Raw genomic sequence first — 17226 nt, 5'->3', positions numbered from 1 at the left:
GGGAAGAATTGGAAAGACTTAGTCTCCAATCTTGGAAGTGTTATTTGTGAATTTATGATATGTACCAATCACTTTCCTCCCTAAAGTTACAAGTTACTTTATAAAATTCTCAGAAAACTAATACAACATTGCTAAATAACTAAGTCATGATGAGAAAGCATTATATTATTCTAAGTAACAAGGAGTGACTCATAGTGACATACTAGGTCTTTATACACAGTCACAAGAACACTCCAATCTTCATTCTAAATGGCATCTACCCACCTGCTCTGCATTCTCCCTTATGGCCAAGATTTAGACACATGTATACATACTAGGTATACCGATAGAGGTATGCAACAGTAATAAAGGAAATTGTGCCTTGTGTACAATTACCCATCACTAATTAAAATATTATGTATTTTTTAAATAATTCCTATATGTTTCCAATATTAATACTGTTGCTTCATTTTATTAATGAGTAAATTTGGACCAAAGAAAAGTTTTAGGTGGCAGAGTTTAGGGTATGCTGTTACTTCATAGCTGTAGTTATATTTTCGTATCAGAGCCTATGCACTTGAGAAAGCCTACAAAGTGCTGTGTATGATACTTAGATTGTCTAATATTTCAAGCCAATACCTATAATATATACCTATTTTTTATTTTTGAATAGTAATTTATTACTCTGCACCAATGACTTTGAAAATCATGTGAAAAAAGTGGGATACATGAGGTCATCTATAAAATGACTTCGTTATGTCCTTGATAACTTTCATAGTTCCTTTGCTTTACTGTGGAAAAGCAAGGGAAGGGGTGACATTGTAAAAAAAGATATGTACTTTTTATTTGACTTATATAACTCTAATCCCTCTGTACATCACCTTTACAATAACAATAAAATGCATAAAATAGAGGGTTTTATAGGCATATTTTCTCTAACTTTCTTTACTCTTTCTTGGCTTTCCTTAAGGTCATGGTATTATAGAACTAAAAAATAGAAAAAAGTAAAACATGATTGCCAAATAAGGATGGCACCCTGAATTAGCCCATTTTTCAGATAAATATGATGAATAGGAGATTGATAAATTAGATTAGATTAAATTAGATAGACAGATTGGATTGACAGGCTGGGTAAACAATGATCATATAGTCCCGAGAATAAAATTCTTGGCTGGTCAGAGAGTCACTGTGTGGACATGTTTTTTGAGAAATCAAGAAGAGGAGTGATTATGGGGTCATGGATTTTGATCCCATCAGTGAAGCCTCCCTATTCTTTCTGTAGAGATCTAGAATAAGACATTTCAACAAACATTAGTCATGACTTACCCTCAGTATGCAACTAAATTAAAAGCAGTAAACCATATACATTAACTGAAAGAACATTGACATTCACATGAAAATCATTTCAATTGCAATAAATTAGATGTACTCACGTTTTCCTTCACTCTCCCAGTCCGACTGAATGGCACTCAAGTAGAAATCAAGTAATTTCAGTCTGTCACTTGTTCAATTTTGCATTTTGGTATCTTTGTTAAAGTAGAAACCTTTCATTTCTTTTTTATTTAATGAATAGTATGTATTTTATGGATTCAAACCGGCATTTCAAAAATTTGCTTACTTCTAAGTTATTCACAGCATCAAAGCCAACAAATTTACCTTAACAAAGAGTAAATTCACAGTGCTATCATGATGCACTTTTGTTTTCCAAAAGAGAAAAAACAAAAGGTTAATAAAACCATGATCCAAAAGAGAAAAACAAAGCACTAATAAAACTATGATCTTCACAAATATCCCAATACTAATAACTTAGAAAGGTAAATCTCTTGGGCAACTTGAGACTTGCCATGTGGTTTGTAAAGATGCAGAATTAAATCTCCCCATCAAAACCTTCAAGCAATTATCCACATTTCACACTGAGGGAAAACACCATCAGTAATTTCTTTCATTTGAGTATTCCTTTGATTACTTTCACATATAAAATGTAAATGTATGCATATAGAATATGGGAGTATTTAGATGAATAACTGTCAAACTACATCACAAGAGAATATACATTTCATGCTTAGAAAATTGCCTTGTGTTCTCCATAGCATTTCTGCACAAATATATTTAGTCATGTGGGAAGATATTAATTTATTCATTCAAAGGATTCAACAAATATTTACCAAGTAACTATTGTCTGCTAAGCCTTTAGGCTCTCAGGCTATAACAGTGAATGGAACAAACAAAATCCCTGATCTATGGACCTCATATTTTGCTGAAACTCCCATGGTATTGGTTTTACATACTTTGTCATTTGCTCCCAATCAAGGAAAAGACACTAGTGGTTTTCTTCTAAAACTTTAACTTATTAAACATATGACATACTGGGCATTATGAAGATACCCTTTAGTCCCAGCTACTGAAGAGGTGGAGACCAGGAGGATTACATGACCAGCCTGGTTCAAAACCTCAATGAGATTACATCTCAACTGATAAGCCATACATAGTGGAGTATGTCTGTAATATTAGCTATACAGGATGCTTAGATAGGAGGATTGTGGTCTCCACTCCAATCCCAGGCAACAATCATATGACCCTACTTAAAAAATAACGTGTGAATGGCTTTGGGGTAAAGCTTAATTGGAAGAGCACCAGACAAGCAAGTGAAATAAAGGAAAAAGAAAAATACAAAAGCACTTCCAATCAAATGAAACAATACATATTGCTAATATTCAAATGGAACATGAGAAATGTAAAGATACTTCCAAGATACATTGAATATATTTTTCAGGAAAGACCATGCATGGGAATGAGAAAGGAAAAATAATGCCTTGCAGTGCAATAAGGTTTAGGAAAGGATTGTTCTGTGGATTTGATTCAGGGAGTTGCCTAATGGATTGAGAGTTGTCCAGGTCTTGCAGTGAAGTACAGTGAGGAAACAAGTGTGATTTCAGTCATGTCATGGGCCTTAATTAGAGGGGAGAATGTCTTGAAGTGGGACTCCTGATGGAGAATATGGTTCAGCAACTCAGGATGAACGTAGTTGTTGAATTCAACTTATGTGTAGGAGGAGATAAGAAATAAAAAAAAAATTACTGAGTCAGGCACCTACTGTACATGATAGTGACATCTCCTTCAATGACAGAAAATGTGGATGGTAAATAAGGTGAATTCATTTAAAAATGTATTTAAGGCAGGTGAACATGATTAAGCTTGCCTTATGAAGTGTTAGTTGTCATTAGAGCATTAGAACTCTGAAGTTGTGGAAATACTGAAATGCCTGTTAGAATAATTTCACTCCCTTATCTACAATAAGAACAGGTGCCTGTATTATTAACCATATTAATTGATACTTCAGGATGTCTAGTAAAATAAATATGGACATTTGCTTTTTATTGATATCTCAGATAATATAATATTTCCTGACATATAATTCCAAATAGTACAGAGAAGGGAAGCATAGTTTTAATATTTATATTGCAGTGTTAATCCTTTGAAAATTTTGCTCAAACTGTGAATTTTGCATTGTAGTTTACATAACTACAATTATGACTTTTCTAAAACTAATAATTATTATTTTTAGACCTCTTTATGGTAGAGTGCAATGAAAACATATAAACTACTTACCAAACAATGATATTTAAGAGCAACAATGCTCTCATGGCTAAATAAATAGTTAAGAATGTTGAGCCAGTGGACTAGGAACTTTATATAAGGTAGTTGATTATATTGCCCTTTTTTGAAAAATTAAGTTATTGAAATGTAGACATGCTACTTACTGGGCTTATGTTTGTAGTAGAGCCAGGTTTTGAACACAGAGTTGGTTTGAAATAATTCATTAATCAGTAGAAGACCTAACATGGAGGGAAAGGGAAAGAAAGAAAATTTGAGTTGTGTACATTTGAAATTGTTTCCTCATGGGGATTTTTTTCATTAATTCTTAACAAGCATGTCTGGTAGTCAGGTCTTATCACCACCTTTTCAAACCAAGTAACTACTCCAGAAGTTTAATGTTTGTCAAAGCCAAATTATTTTTGAGTTTTAGAGTCAGAATTTCAGTGTTCTTTCATTCATTAAAAAAATTCAAATTATATTAGCTTTCATGAATGACAAAAGATTTGAATTATACTTAGAGCCAGGATATTGGATTTTATTATGCTTAAATTGACTTGGGGAATTCGTTTTTTAAAGTGAAGACACTTGAAGCCAAATCCCTTATCAAGATGATTCCCGAATGTGCCTTTTTACAAAATACCACCACACAGGCACAATTCAAATGGGCTGACAGGAGAGGGGATTTCATTCCAATTACATACTAACATGGAAAACCTGGAGTAGGCAGAAGAAATCACGTAGAGGAATCACAAGATTGGAAAGATGCCTAAACATTGTGAGCATGAGAGGTATGATGGAGAAATCCAAGGTATCGAGATCCAAACCGAAGTAACAGGTTTTAAGCATGTATTGTAATGTTAAAAGCAAGCAGTAGTAGGAAGGTTGGATTAGAGACAATTTAAATGTGCAGAGATTTAAAGGAGATGTAATGAGCCTTCTTTTTTCTCCCTTTTTTAATTCCATTCTGCCCCTCGCTCCCCCCCAATAGAATGATGTTGTGCACAAAGAGGGCAGATCCTGCCCCATTTTCTTAATTCTCTCCAAAAACACCCACACAGAAACATACCCAGATGTAAACAGTCCTAATCTCTGGGTTCTTCTCGATGCAATCCAGTTAATAACCAAATTCATCATCACAGTATGAGTAATATTGATTTTTAGAAAACAATGGCAAATAGATCCCAAAACTGTGTGTACCAATTTATATTCCTCTGAGCAATCTGTAGGAAGAGACATCAGAAGTCTACAAACTGACTCACTAAACAAACCAACCTTACCACTGATATTTAAAACTCAGGTTATTTTTTAAAGCACAGCCATACCTATTTATTTAAACTTCATGTGTGATATTTTGTGCTACAGTGACAGATCTGAGGACTTGAGACAGATATTGTAGAGACATTACAGAGACCTCAATACTTAATATATTTTTCTCCTTTTAGAAAAAAGACTTCTAATGCCTCACCTCCTTTACATGTTGAGGGTGGATTTTGTCAGGTTTCTCCATGTTATTTCTGCTGAATGTATCGCTTATGATCTCTGGATAGATGATTTACATGTTCCCAATTACTAGTGGTGTTCAAAAGCCTTTCATTTATTTCTCGGATATAAGCATGCCTTTAGTTTGTGAAGCCTCTTGATCATTTTTTCCTCAGGAGTTTTCTCATTTTCTTTCTGAGTTCTTTGTACAGCTGGTTTTGGGCCCCTTGCTGTTATATAGCTATTGTATTTTTACCATGCTGTTGGCTTACCTCTTCATTCTGCTATTAATGTCTTTTGAGGCAAAGTATTTTTTAAACATTCAAATTTAACATATTTAACATTTCTTTTAAACACTCCATCTCTCAGTTAGGAAATCAATTTTTCTTCTATAAATAAGAGCTCTCTTGTATTGATAAAACTAGTCCCATGCAAATGTTCCTGTCAATATCTGAAGATATTTTGGTTGTCATACTAAAAATGCACCACTGGTCAGATTCTGTTAAACATCCTACACTGCACATGACAGACCCCAAAGAATGATCTGGCCCACTATATTGATGTTGGTGCTGCTGTGAAACCCAATCCAAGAAGTTATGTTGTACATTGAGTTATGTTGTACATTGTCATCTAGAATCTACTGGAAAAATGATTTTCATAAATGATGTGAAGTAGGATTCAAGCTTCTTTTCCCTCCATAGGCATATCTGTTTGTCACAGTACCATTTGTTAAAACAATTCTCCTTTCTCAGCATTTCTACAGTTTGATAAGTCAAATGTTTGATATTTGATTTTCTCTGGGATTACAAGGCTACTCTTTCATCTACTTGCTCATCTTTCTGCTAAACTTCCTCTCTTAAATATTATAGCTCTGTATAAAATTCCAAGGTAAGGGAAACATTTCTTCTCCATGCATTTTTCTTCCCCAAGTGTGGGCTTGATTTTTGGGGGGCTTTGGCATTCTCACATAAGTTATAAATTCAGCTTGCAAAATTTCCAGAATAATAATCTCATTTGAATAACATAACTAAACTACACTGGCTATCTGGATTTATTGGGAGAAAACTGATGATTTTTAAATGCAAAATGATCAATGTATTATTTATACTTTTATTCAAATATATTTGTTTTTGTGTTATCAGACTCATGTGGATATAAGTTGAGTAAATATCCACCTGATATTAATATTTGTTCTTCTACTCACCAATTTTTGAAATTATATTATGTTATCTTTAAGTAGTTGAACAAAGCAGTTGCCATTTAACATAATTGACAAAGTTTATAGTAATGAGTTTTATTCATGAAAATGATACATTTCTTAGTTTATTTTGATACGTATTTCCTTGTCTTTTAATATTTTCTGGTGAATAAAATACACATACCTGTTCATTTATCATTTTGTACATTTGGAAGCAATTACAAACCATCGTTTCATTTTCTTTTTCTTTTAATATATATATTTTTATTGTGAAAATACCGTACAGAGGAGTTACAATTACATGGGCAAGATAATGAGTACTTTTTTCTAATCAAGCATTGTTGCCTCTTCCTTTGTTTCCCCTTCCTATTCTTTCCCATTTTCCCCGCTCTCCCCCTCCCCCCCTGAAGTTGTAAAGTTCATTTTTCAACATAACAATTTGTACATCTCATTGTTGCAATGGGTCCACCTGTATCCCTATTTAAACGATTTGTTTTTGCCCTTCCCCTCCACAAACTACACCAACATCAAATACAGTGAAAGCAGGGGTTATACCGTGGGGGAGGGACATACAAAGCTACAAAGAAATCACCTTATAAATATGTTAGAAACAATCGCATGAAAGAAAAAACATTTGAATACTTATATTGGGGTTCATTTCCCCAACATCAACTTATCTGACCTTTTCTGCTTATCTCAGACATATACTAGTTGTTGCAAATAAGGGAAATCATGGGACCTATGTTTCTTTGGGCCTGGCTTATTTCACTTAATATAATTTTTCCAAGTCTTTCCATTTCCTAACAAATAGGGCAATGTCATTCTTTCTGATGGAGGCATAGAACTCCATTGTGTATATATACCACATTTTCTTGATCCATTCATCTACTGAGGGGCATCTGAGTTAGTTTCATATCTTAGCTATGGTAAATAATGCTGCAATAAACATAGTTGTTCTGGTAGCTTTAGTATGGTCTTGTTTGTGATCATTTGGGTAAATGCCCAAAAGTAGGATTGCTGGGTCATAGGGGAGCTCTATGTGGAGTCTTTTGAGGAACTCTATGCTACTTTATCTTTTCATTTTCATTTTCTGGTTACTTCTGTTTCGATATCGAAATAGAAATTTGGTTTTTTTGTGTGTGTATTGGTCTTAAAACCAGCATTTCAGATATTGCATGTTCATAACCATGTTTCTCAATAATTCAACATTATTTTTCTTTCTCTTATTCTTTTTTTATCCAATTCTAACTATTTTGATTTACCTTAACCTATTTTTACACTTGCTAGGTATTATTCTTAAAAATGATATTTAGTATGCTTAATTATATGCATTCTATCAAAAATAATGTAGCAATGATTATAAAAATGACCTTATGACTAAATTATATTTTATACAACAAATACTTAATAGTATTAGTGTACAGTATACAGATGGAAGAGACAGAAGAGTATAAACTGGAGAGCTATATTGATGCACTCTCTTTATATGTTCTTATTTAGCTGTGAATTAAAATGAAAATTGACTTCTTTGTAATTTCAATTTTCTATGGTTTGCTTGTAAACACAGCTTTTGACTTCACAAGTTTTGTAATTATAAATTTTTTTCTCTGTGGGTTCCATTTCTTTGTTTAATTTCTAGCTCTGATTTTATGTATTGAGTTGTTTTCAAATATGCCTCAGCTGAATGTGATAGCCAGAGTACCTATATGTGTGGCATTATTTCCAATTATTTCTAATGACTCTTGTTTGCCTCCTTGGCTATCAGGCTGATTTTAGTATGGGCAAGTCATGGATTCCAAATTATTTTGCAGAATAAGTTGATGCTCAGGAAAATTTTATCATTTCTCATAGCATACTGACATTTATTCTGCAAATAGCCTGGGGACAGCAGACATCTTGGGTCATCTTTATACATTTTCAGGATGAGAGATGATTGGAACTTAAGTTGCCCTTGGGAAGATGTCCCTATATCTGGCTACCTTTTATTCCTAGAGTAGGTGGGATTCTGTGGGGTCTCGGTCAAATAGAGTTGTCCATAGGGAATATTTCTTGTTAGGAGTGGGCATCATTTGCCAACCCCTAATGAGGAGAAACTGCCAAAATGTCCTTTAGCAACCCTATGAGAATCCAATCAATCCCACCATAGTCACATGTGATAGTCTAATGATAGTCACATGATTCCCTGAATTTCCTTTCTTTGACAAATTATAATCTATAACAGTGATTCCCTCTTTTGTCAGATATCCTAGCTTTTGTAAGTTGTTCTGCTTGTCAATGTAAAATTAGAAGAATTATCTAATTCCTTGTTTACGATTAGGGAAACCTTTTATATTCACATAAAAGGTGACAGAATTTAAAAGTATCTAGTCTGCAATGGTCAATCAAACATATACTTGGTAAATAATGGACTCTGGGCAAAACATTCACTTCTATAATCATGTCCATTGGAATGTTTTTGACAAATTACAAGCTCAATTTAAGAAATGATAGATAATTAGACCTGCAAAACTTTCTAGCATAAGTTCTAAATACTGGGTATGGTGATTATACATTAAAACCCAGTGATTTACTGGGCTTTAAATTTATTCAAGCATTTTTAGCCTCTTTTACAAAACATAACAGGAATCAAACATGTGACAAGAACCAAACATATGTATTACCAAACATATGTATAAAATGGTTTCAAATTAAAAATGCTTAAAAGGAGTCTACAGGGACATAAAGAAATGCCATGGTTTTTGTTGTTGCTGTTTTCTTTTATTGCTTTTGTAACGTGCATTAGTTAGTTTGTTTTTTGCCACTCCTGGGCTTGAACTCAGGGCCTAAGCACTGTCCCTGAGCTTATTGTTTGCTCAAGGCCAGCACTTTACCACTTGAGCCACAACACCACTCCTAGCTTTTTCTGTGATATTAAGGAATCAAACCCAGGGCTAGTCAAGCACTTTACCAATAAGCCACATTCTCAGCCCCCTGATGTATGTTTTTTATAGAACAATTTTCAGACCTTAGAAATTATGATTCTCCACTTTATGTAGATATGAGGGAAGGAATGGTTACTTTTGAAAACCTCAAAAGTAAACATTCTGCCAATGATATTTAGAAATTCTTATGAATTCTCGTTTATAAGGTAAATTGGTCATGAGAATATTTTTGGAGACCCAAGTTAATCATACCACAACTGAAATTGAATGGACTGTTTCTGAAATAATGTTTTTAATCCAAATAATAGTTAATACATCTGCAGTACCACGACTGAGAGATCTAAGACAAAGACAGGTAAAAGAGAAAGAAATAATGAACTCTAGCAACACTAGTTTGTAAGTGGGTCTCTAAAAGAGATTTTTTTCTATCTAAAATTATTTTATTAAATGAAGTTTAAACTATACCAGCTTCAAATTACCTGAACTCAGTATAAACTTATTTCTTTTACTCTATTACTGCTATTACATGTGGGGCTATATATAAATTAATAAATAGTTATTGTTCTTAATGTTTAATTGGGATATAACTAGTAAACAATAAGCTTTACCCAATGGAGCAATGTCAGGGGGTCTGATAAAACAGAATTGCATAAAATTCATAATCTTAAAATAATACCAAGTAGTTAAAGTTTGGTATTGGCATATATAAAATCAGATAGGTTTCAAACTGGAGAATAGACATTAAATGACAATATTTAAGGTGAATAGGAGTTAGAATATTCTGAGAGTGATTTTAGAGTGTGAGATTGCTTCAGTGAGTAATTATGAACACACAAGAGAATAACTTGAAACAAAATCATTGGAAGAATTGCCATGTCTCAGCAAAGACAAAGAAGAAATACGAAGAGAGGAATGTTGGAACTAAAATGGAATTTAAATACTCTGTATTTAAAGCAGAATAGAGAAAAATAAAAGGAATAATCAACAAACTTGAAGGTAAATCATATAAATTACCCATCTGAGCGAAAAAAAGTGAAAAACTACAGCAGTGGAGTTCAGTGGATAGTGTGATAAAAGTAAACTCTACAACTCATGGGTGGAGATGAGAGAGAGACTGGGAGAAAAAGGAAAGACACTGTACAAAAGGAAATGTACTCATTGCCTGACTCGTGTAATTATAATCCCTCTATATATCCATCACCTCTATAATAGCAATAAAGTAAATTAAAAAATAATAAAAGTAAAAATAAATAAATTACCCATCTGAACAACAAAGTGAAAATAATCAGAATGGATATGAAACAAATGTATGCCCATTTTCCCACAATCTTGCTTATATATTTATTTCTCAACATTGACATATTTTTGCTGTTTTTCTTTTACTTTAAAGTCCTTTGACCCCTGAAAATACTATATATTCTATAGACCAGATTGCTTAGTTGAAAATACTATATATTCTATAGACCAGATTGCTTAGTACCATAATGAAAAAAAAAATTTTAAGATTTAAAACTCCATGTAAAGCATACCTTGTACTCCATGTTCTTGTGTTCATATACAGAGAACTCTTACTTGAAGGTGACTTGGATAAACAGCTCATATGCCTCAGGCCTTAAGGTGATCAAGAAAAAATTCTTTATTTTAATTTTCATTCCTTCTTGTGATGTTTCTGTACAATCGTTGGATAGGAAGCAAGGAATTAAAACACATTTAAGAAGACAACAGCTAGATGCACTTTCCTTTATGTCAGTAATTTTCAGAAGAAGTAAAAAGTGCTAGTGAAAGGAAACCGGATGGAGAGTCACACAGAGTTCAAATTACTTCAGTCCTCGTTGCTAACTATGTAGCATAAACCACTGTTTATGACCCATTTTCTGTATGTGCAAAAATAGATAAGTATAACAAATGAGAGGCATGATATGCATTAAATATGTTTCTGTTCCATTTTCTTTTTCTGGGTAAAATAAGCAATGAGCGGTTTCTCTCTCTCTCCCTCTCTTTCTCTCCCCTCCCCTCCTTCTTCCTCTCCCTCCCACTCATCTCCCTCTTCCTTCCTCCCTCTCCATCTTCCTCCCTGTCTCTCTTTCTCTATCTCTCCCTGTCTCTTTGTGTGTGTGTGTGTGTGTGTGTGTGTGTGTGTGTGTGTGTAATATAATCAAAGGAACTTTTAGAGCCAGAATAATTTACAGTCAGACTATTTTGAAGACAGGGTAAAGGAAAATGTAAAAATACTACAGGAAATTATGTGTCTAGATTTCATTCTTTGAACACAAATCAATAATTATTGGAAAAGTTAAGTACAGTCTTCCAAGACTGTTTATATACTGCAATACCATGGGATTCTGAGAACAATAGAGCATTTTTATTAGAATGATAGTCCATACTGGAAAAAGAAATAAGGACATTACTAATGGTTAACTTGTGCATGTCACACACAACTTTACTAAAAAACATTTTTATGCCTTGTGTCTAAGATAATGAGGTGTTCTGTTTCTTGGAACTGCACCTAATAATGCGGGTTTTTTTTTAGTGCTGATTGTTGATGTGGGCTTAATATTTTTTCCCGGTCTATCTTAGGCTGAAATAATACATCAATGGTTTTACTACTAGTGTTTGATTCTCTGTATATATAAATGAATAAGTCACATGATTCACAGCTAATAGCAAAGAATATCTGAAGAGGCTGTACATCTTTCTCATATGCTTTGCCATCCCTAGGTGTTTTCATTTTAACCCAGGAAAGATTCTCTCTGAAATGAGAATCCATTGTTTGCATGTCTGCATCCCACTCATTGACTAGCATGCACTCTACCCATTTCACTCTTTTCTCTCAAGACAAATTGACACAAAGTAATTGAATCTGCCTCCTATCCTCCTCTTAAACTCCTCTTGAATCCTCATGATGAAGTACAGTCCATCCAGACACCACCATTGTTCTTGGCTTTCCTCTGTTCATCTATTTGACTCTTCTTGCCTCAGCGCGTCCAAACTTTCACTGATCTGTATTTGCTGTATCGTTAACTCTATTCATCTTACAGTAGAGAGAATAATTTCATGCTGTCCTTGACACAGTGTCTCTAAAGTCATGTCTAATCTCGTGCAACGGTATCCATATACTTCCAATACCAGAAGTTCGCAGACAAACTCTAAAATTCCAGGACAGGAATCTTTAACTCCCATTTCCTGCATGTGGAACTGGAACTGTTTCTGTCTTTCTCTATTTCTCTTATTTTAGCCTTACTAAACTAAAATATATCCTTGCTAAACCTTAAAAAAATCCACTAAGAAATGAAACTCTTTCTAGTTTACTATGTCCTTAGCTGTGCAGAACCTTTTTATTTTGATGTAGTCTCACTTGTCAGGTCTTTCTCCTAGCTGTTGTGTCCCAGGGACTCTATTCAAGAAGTTTTGACCTATACCTATTAGTTCTAATGTTTCTCCTACTCTCTATCTATTGCAGCAGTTTCAAAGTTGTGTATCTGATGTTAAGTCTTTGAATTGATATTAGGACATGGTGATAAACAGGGGTCAAATTTTAGTTTTCTTCATATGGATGACCAGTTTTCCCAACACCAATTTTTGAAGAGACAATATTTTCCCTCTTATAAAGACAGCCAACAAACTGGAAAAAAAATCATAACCACAAATATATCAGGCACAGGCCTAATATCTAATACATACCAGGAGCTCAAGAAATTAACCACTCAACACCTAACAAAACCAATCACTAAATGGGCAAGGAAGCTAAGGAGAGACTTCTCAGAAGAGGTAAGAATGGCAAAGACACACATGAGGAAATGCTCATCATCCCTAGCCATAAATGAAATAAAAACCAAAACAACTCTGAGATTCCATCACCCCAGTAAGATTGGCCAACATTGTGAATTTGAGCAACAACAAATGTTGATGGACATGTGGAGAAAAAAGAACACTACTGCACTGTTGGTATGAATCTAAACTAGCACAACCATTCTGGAGGTTCCTCAAAAAACTAAACATTTACCTTCCCTATGACCCAGCCATAGCATTCCTAGACATCAACCCTGAACATCATGAGCCAGGATATGATAAGGACACCTGCGCATTCATGCTCTTTGCCATATTATTGACAATAGTCAAGATGTGGACACTGCCCAGATGCCTCACAATAGATGAGTAGATCCCAAAAATGTGGTACATATACCAAGTGGAATTTTACACAGCCATTAGAAAGAACAAAGTCTTGTCATTTGCAGGGAAATAGATGGACATAGAACAAATCATGTTAAGTGAGGTAAGCCAAACTCAGAGACACATGACCCATGTTTTCTCTGATAAGCAGAAGTTAGATCTAAAATACACTGGGATATGACACATTATACAGGATCGTAGAGACATACAGTGAGACCCAAAGAAGATACTCTCAGGAGAAAAACACATAGGTGTAATGCCTGCCTCTTCATATTTATATAAATAATATACATACTGAAATGAATTCCAAGATATGGAAACAAAATACTGCTTTTTAGTTTTAGTTTGGTTTTGTTTTTTGGTTTTTTTCTCTTTTTAAATTTGATTGGATTTTTTTATTGTAAGAATACCTTATAGAGGGGTTACAATTACATAGGCAAGGTAATGAGTACATTTCTTATCAAACATTGTTGCCTCCTCCTTGTTTCCCCTTCCCATCCCTTCCTATCCATCCACCTCTCCTCCCCTTATTCCCACCTCCCCCTCCCCATTTTTCCTCCCCATCAAAGTTGTAAAGTTCATTTTCGACTTAACATCTTTTTTAATTTTTTAATATTTTTATTGTGAACATACTGTACAGAGGGGTTACAATTACATGGGCAAGATAATGAGTACATGTCTTATCAAGCATTGTAGCCTCCTGTTTGTTTCTCCTTCCCATCCTGCCCCTACCCCCCACCCAATCCTCCCCGCCCCCCCCACCAAAGTTGTAAAGTTCGTTTTCAACATAACGACTGTACATCTCATTGTAATGGGTCCACCTGTGTCCCTATTTAAACGATTTTTCTCCTTCCCTCCACAAATTATACCACATGAAATACAGAGAAAGCAGGGGGTTATACTGTGGGGGAGGGACATACAAAGCAACAAAGAAATAATCTTATAAATGTGTTAGAAACAATCACATGAAAGAACAAAAACATTTGAATACATATCTTAGGGTTCATTTCCCTAACATAACCTTATCTGACCTTTTCTGCTTGACTCAGACATATACTGGATATTGCAAATAAGGGAAACCATGGGATCTATGTTTCTTTGGGCTTACTTCACTTAATATAATTTTTACCAAGCCTTTCCATTTCCTAACAAATGGGGCAATGTCATTCTTTCTGATGGAGGCATAGAATTCCATTGTGTATATATACCACATTTTCTTGATCCATTCATCTACTGAGGGGCATCTGGGTTGGTTCCATATCTTAGCTATGGTAAATAATGCTGCAGTAAACATAGTTGTGCTGGTAGCTTTAGTGTAGTCTTGTTTGTGATCATTTGGGTAAATGCCCAAAAGTGGGATTGCTGGGTCATAGGGGAGCTGGGTCATATGTGGAGTCTTTTGAGGAACCTCCATACTGCTTTCCAAAGTGGTTGGACAAGTTTACACTCCCACCAACAAAGAAGTAAGGTTCCCTTCTGTCCACATCCCCTCCAGCATCTGTTGTTATTAGAGTTTTTGATTTTAGCCATTCTAACTGGGGTGAGGTGGTATCTCAATGTTGTTTTTATTTGCATTTCTTTTATGGCTAGGGAGGTTGAGCATTTCTTCATGTGTCTATTGGCCATCCTTCTTTCCTCTTCAGAGAAGTTTCTCTTTAAGTCTTTAGCCCACTTGTTTATTGGGCAGTTGTTTCTTTGAAGATTTGTTGTTGGGGGATTTAATTTTTTGAGTTCAAGGTATATTTTAGATATGAGACCCTTGTCCGTTGTACAGCTAGTGAAGATCTTCTCCCAATCTATGGGTTTTCTATTGATCTGGAGAAACCCTAGGTCTCCTTGGCACAGGCCGAAATTTTCTTAATAGAGACCCAGAAACACAACAAATCAAAGAAAGGTTGGACAGATAGGATTGCACGACTTAACATCTTGTACATCTCATTGGTCCAATGGGTCCACCTGTATCCCTATTTAAACAATTTGTTTTTTCCCTTCCCCTCCACAAATTATCCAACATCAAGTACAGTGAAAACAGAGGTTGTATTGTGGGGGAGGGACATACAAAGCAACAAAGAAATATCTTATAAATATGTTAGACAAACTTTGGAAAGCAGTATGGAGGTTTCTCAAAAGACTCCACATAGAGCTCCCCTATGACCCAGCAATCCCACTTTTGGGCATTTACCCAAATGATCACAAACAAGACCACACTAAAGCTACCAGCACAACTATGTTTATTGCAGCATTACTTACCATAGCTAAGATATGGAACCAACCCAGACGCCCCTCAGTAGATGAATGGATCAAGAAAATGTGGTATATATACACGATGGAATTCTATGCCTCCATCAGAAAGAATGGCTTACCCCATTTGTTAGGAAATGGTTTTGGTTTTTGATGGTTCTGTCTTCCTTAACTTATGTATGGTATATTAATATGTATAGCTTTGCTGAGGGGGTGGGGTATACAGAACTTGAGGGAAAAAGTACAGCAGTGTAGCTCCCTGCCCACCTTCATTTCTCAGCTCCACCCAGACTTGAGCTTCTCCCTGCCTTAGAGTTCTCACCATACAGCTGGCCACTCCCTCTCTCCTCCCAGATCCACCTGAATTCCCATCTACCTCACTTCCTACCCTCAGACCCTGCTGCTACCTAGATACTAAAGGCTGCCATGCACTCTCTCTTTTGGGGGTAAATATGGCTCCTCTAATAAACCTTGTAATAATATTTCTCCTGTACCTGCCTGCCTCCCTGTGGTCCCCTGGGATGGATGTGATGGATTTTTTTAGAACTATATGGAAGGTAGCTACTGTATAAAAGAAATATACTCATTACCTGACTCATGTAATTGGAATCCCTCTGTATATTGCCTGTATAATAAAAATAATGTAAATTATTTTTTCTTTTTTTATTGTGAAAATATCGTATAGAGGGGTTACAATTACACAGGCAAGATAATGAGTACATTTCTTATCAAGCATTGTTGCCTCCTCCTTTGTTTCCCCTTCTCATCCCCTCCAATCTCCTACCCCACCCCTCCCCGTGTAAATTATTTTTTTTAGAAAAAAATGAAAATTACTAAGGGATTTTTGTTCATTATAGTTTGGTAGGACTAGTATAGCTAAGGTGCTCTGATCACTAATAAAGAGTGAAATCTGTATGTTGGTACAGGTAAATGTACATTGAAAATTGTAATAGAAGCTGCTTATTACAAATAACATGCCAGAAAGGTACTCCTACAATTTGGGCAACCATTCCCTTTCATTAGTGATGGTAATACTTTAAAGTTCTATGAAGTAAATGAGTGTAAATGAGGTTTTAGAAGTCCTTCTTATCTCACTGAGATGAGCATAAAACAGACCTTTATTATGATCTCTCTTTAAAATACCTAGTGAGTACAAATGTGGGATTCTGAATTACTGCTGCCACTGGAGAAATTCTGCCTTGTCAACAAGATATCTATATTAATTTCCTATTTATTCTGAAATAGGATCTTTTGACCAAACTGTTTATATGGAAGGAAGAGGAACTGATATTGTAGAATTAACAAAATTGTATTATATATTCAGCACGTGTGAAATGAAAATCACTAAACTTAGTCATACACTGACTTAAAAAGTAAAAAAAAAAAATCAAACCATAGCTTGTGCCAAGTAGTTGTTTGAAAAGGCAGGTTTTTGATGGCAGCTTATGAAAAATTAAATCAAGTATTCTGCCAGTTCAGTGGGCATTAATGCATTATGAAGGAATCCCTTTTGTTCTGACAGTTGAAGTAGGGAACCATTTCTTTTGTGTTGGCTCTAGTCTCCATATGGTTGCCTAGAAACCCAGTCTCTTAGAGTCATTTGCCCATCAAAGTGCAGTTAAGGTAACACATTTAGTTTTC

The 17226-nt window shown here is 34.9% G+C and overlaps 1 protein-coding gene across 2 annotated transcripts in view; it reads left to right on the top strand.

Annotated features, from left to right (window-relative positions):
- Nkain2 (sodium/potassium transporting ATPase interacting 2) overlaps positions 1-17226 on the top strand; it is an 877560-nt gene that overhangs the window by 485094 nt on the left and 375240 nt on the right. The window lies entirely within an intron of this gene.

This window comes from Dipodomys merriami, unplaced genomic scaffold (genome assembly GCF_024711535.1).
Source record: "Dipodomys merriami isolate MVZ:Mamm:240054 unplaced genomic scaffold, mDipMer1.0.p SCAF_8, whole genome shotgun sequence".
Classification (NCBI taxonomy): Eukaryota; Metazoa; Chordata; class Mammalia; order Rodentia; family Heteromyidae; genus Dipodomys; species Dipodomys merriami.
The sequence above is the reverse complement of the archived record's forward strand: the minus strand, read 5'-3'. Positions and strand labels throughout refer to the sequence as shown.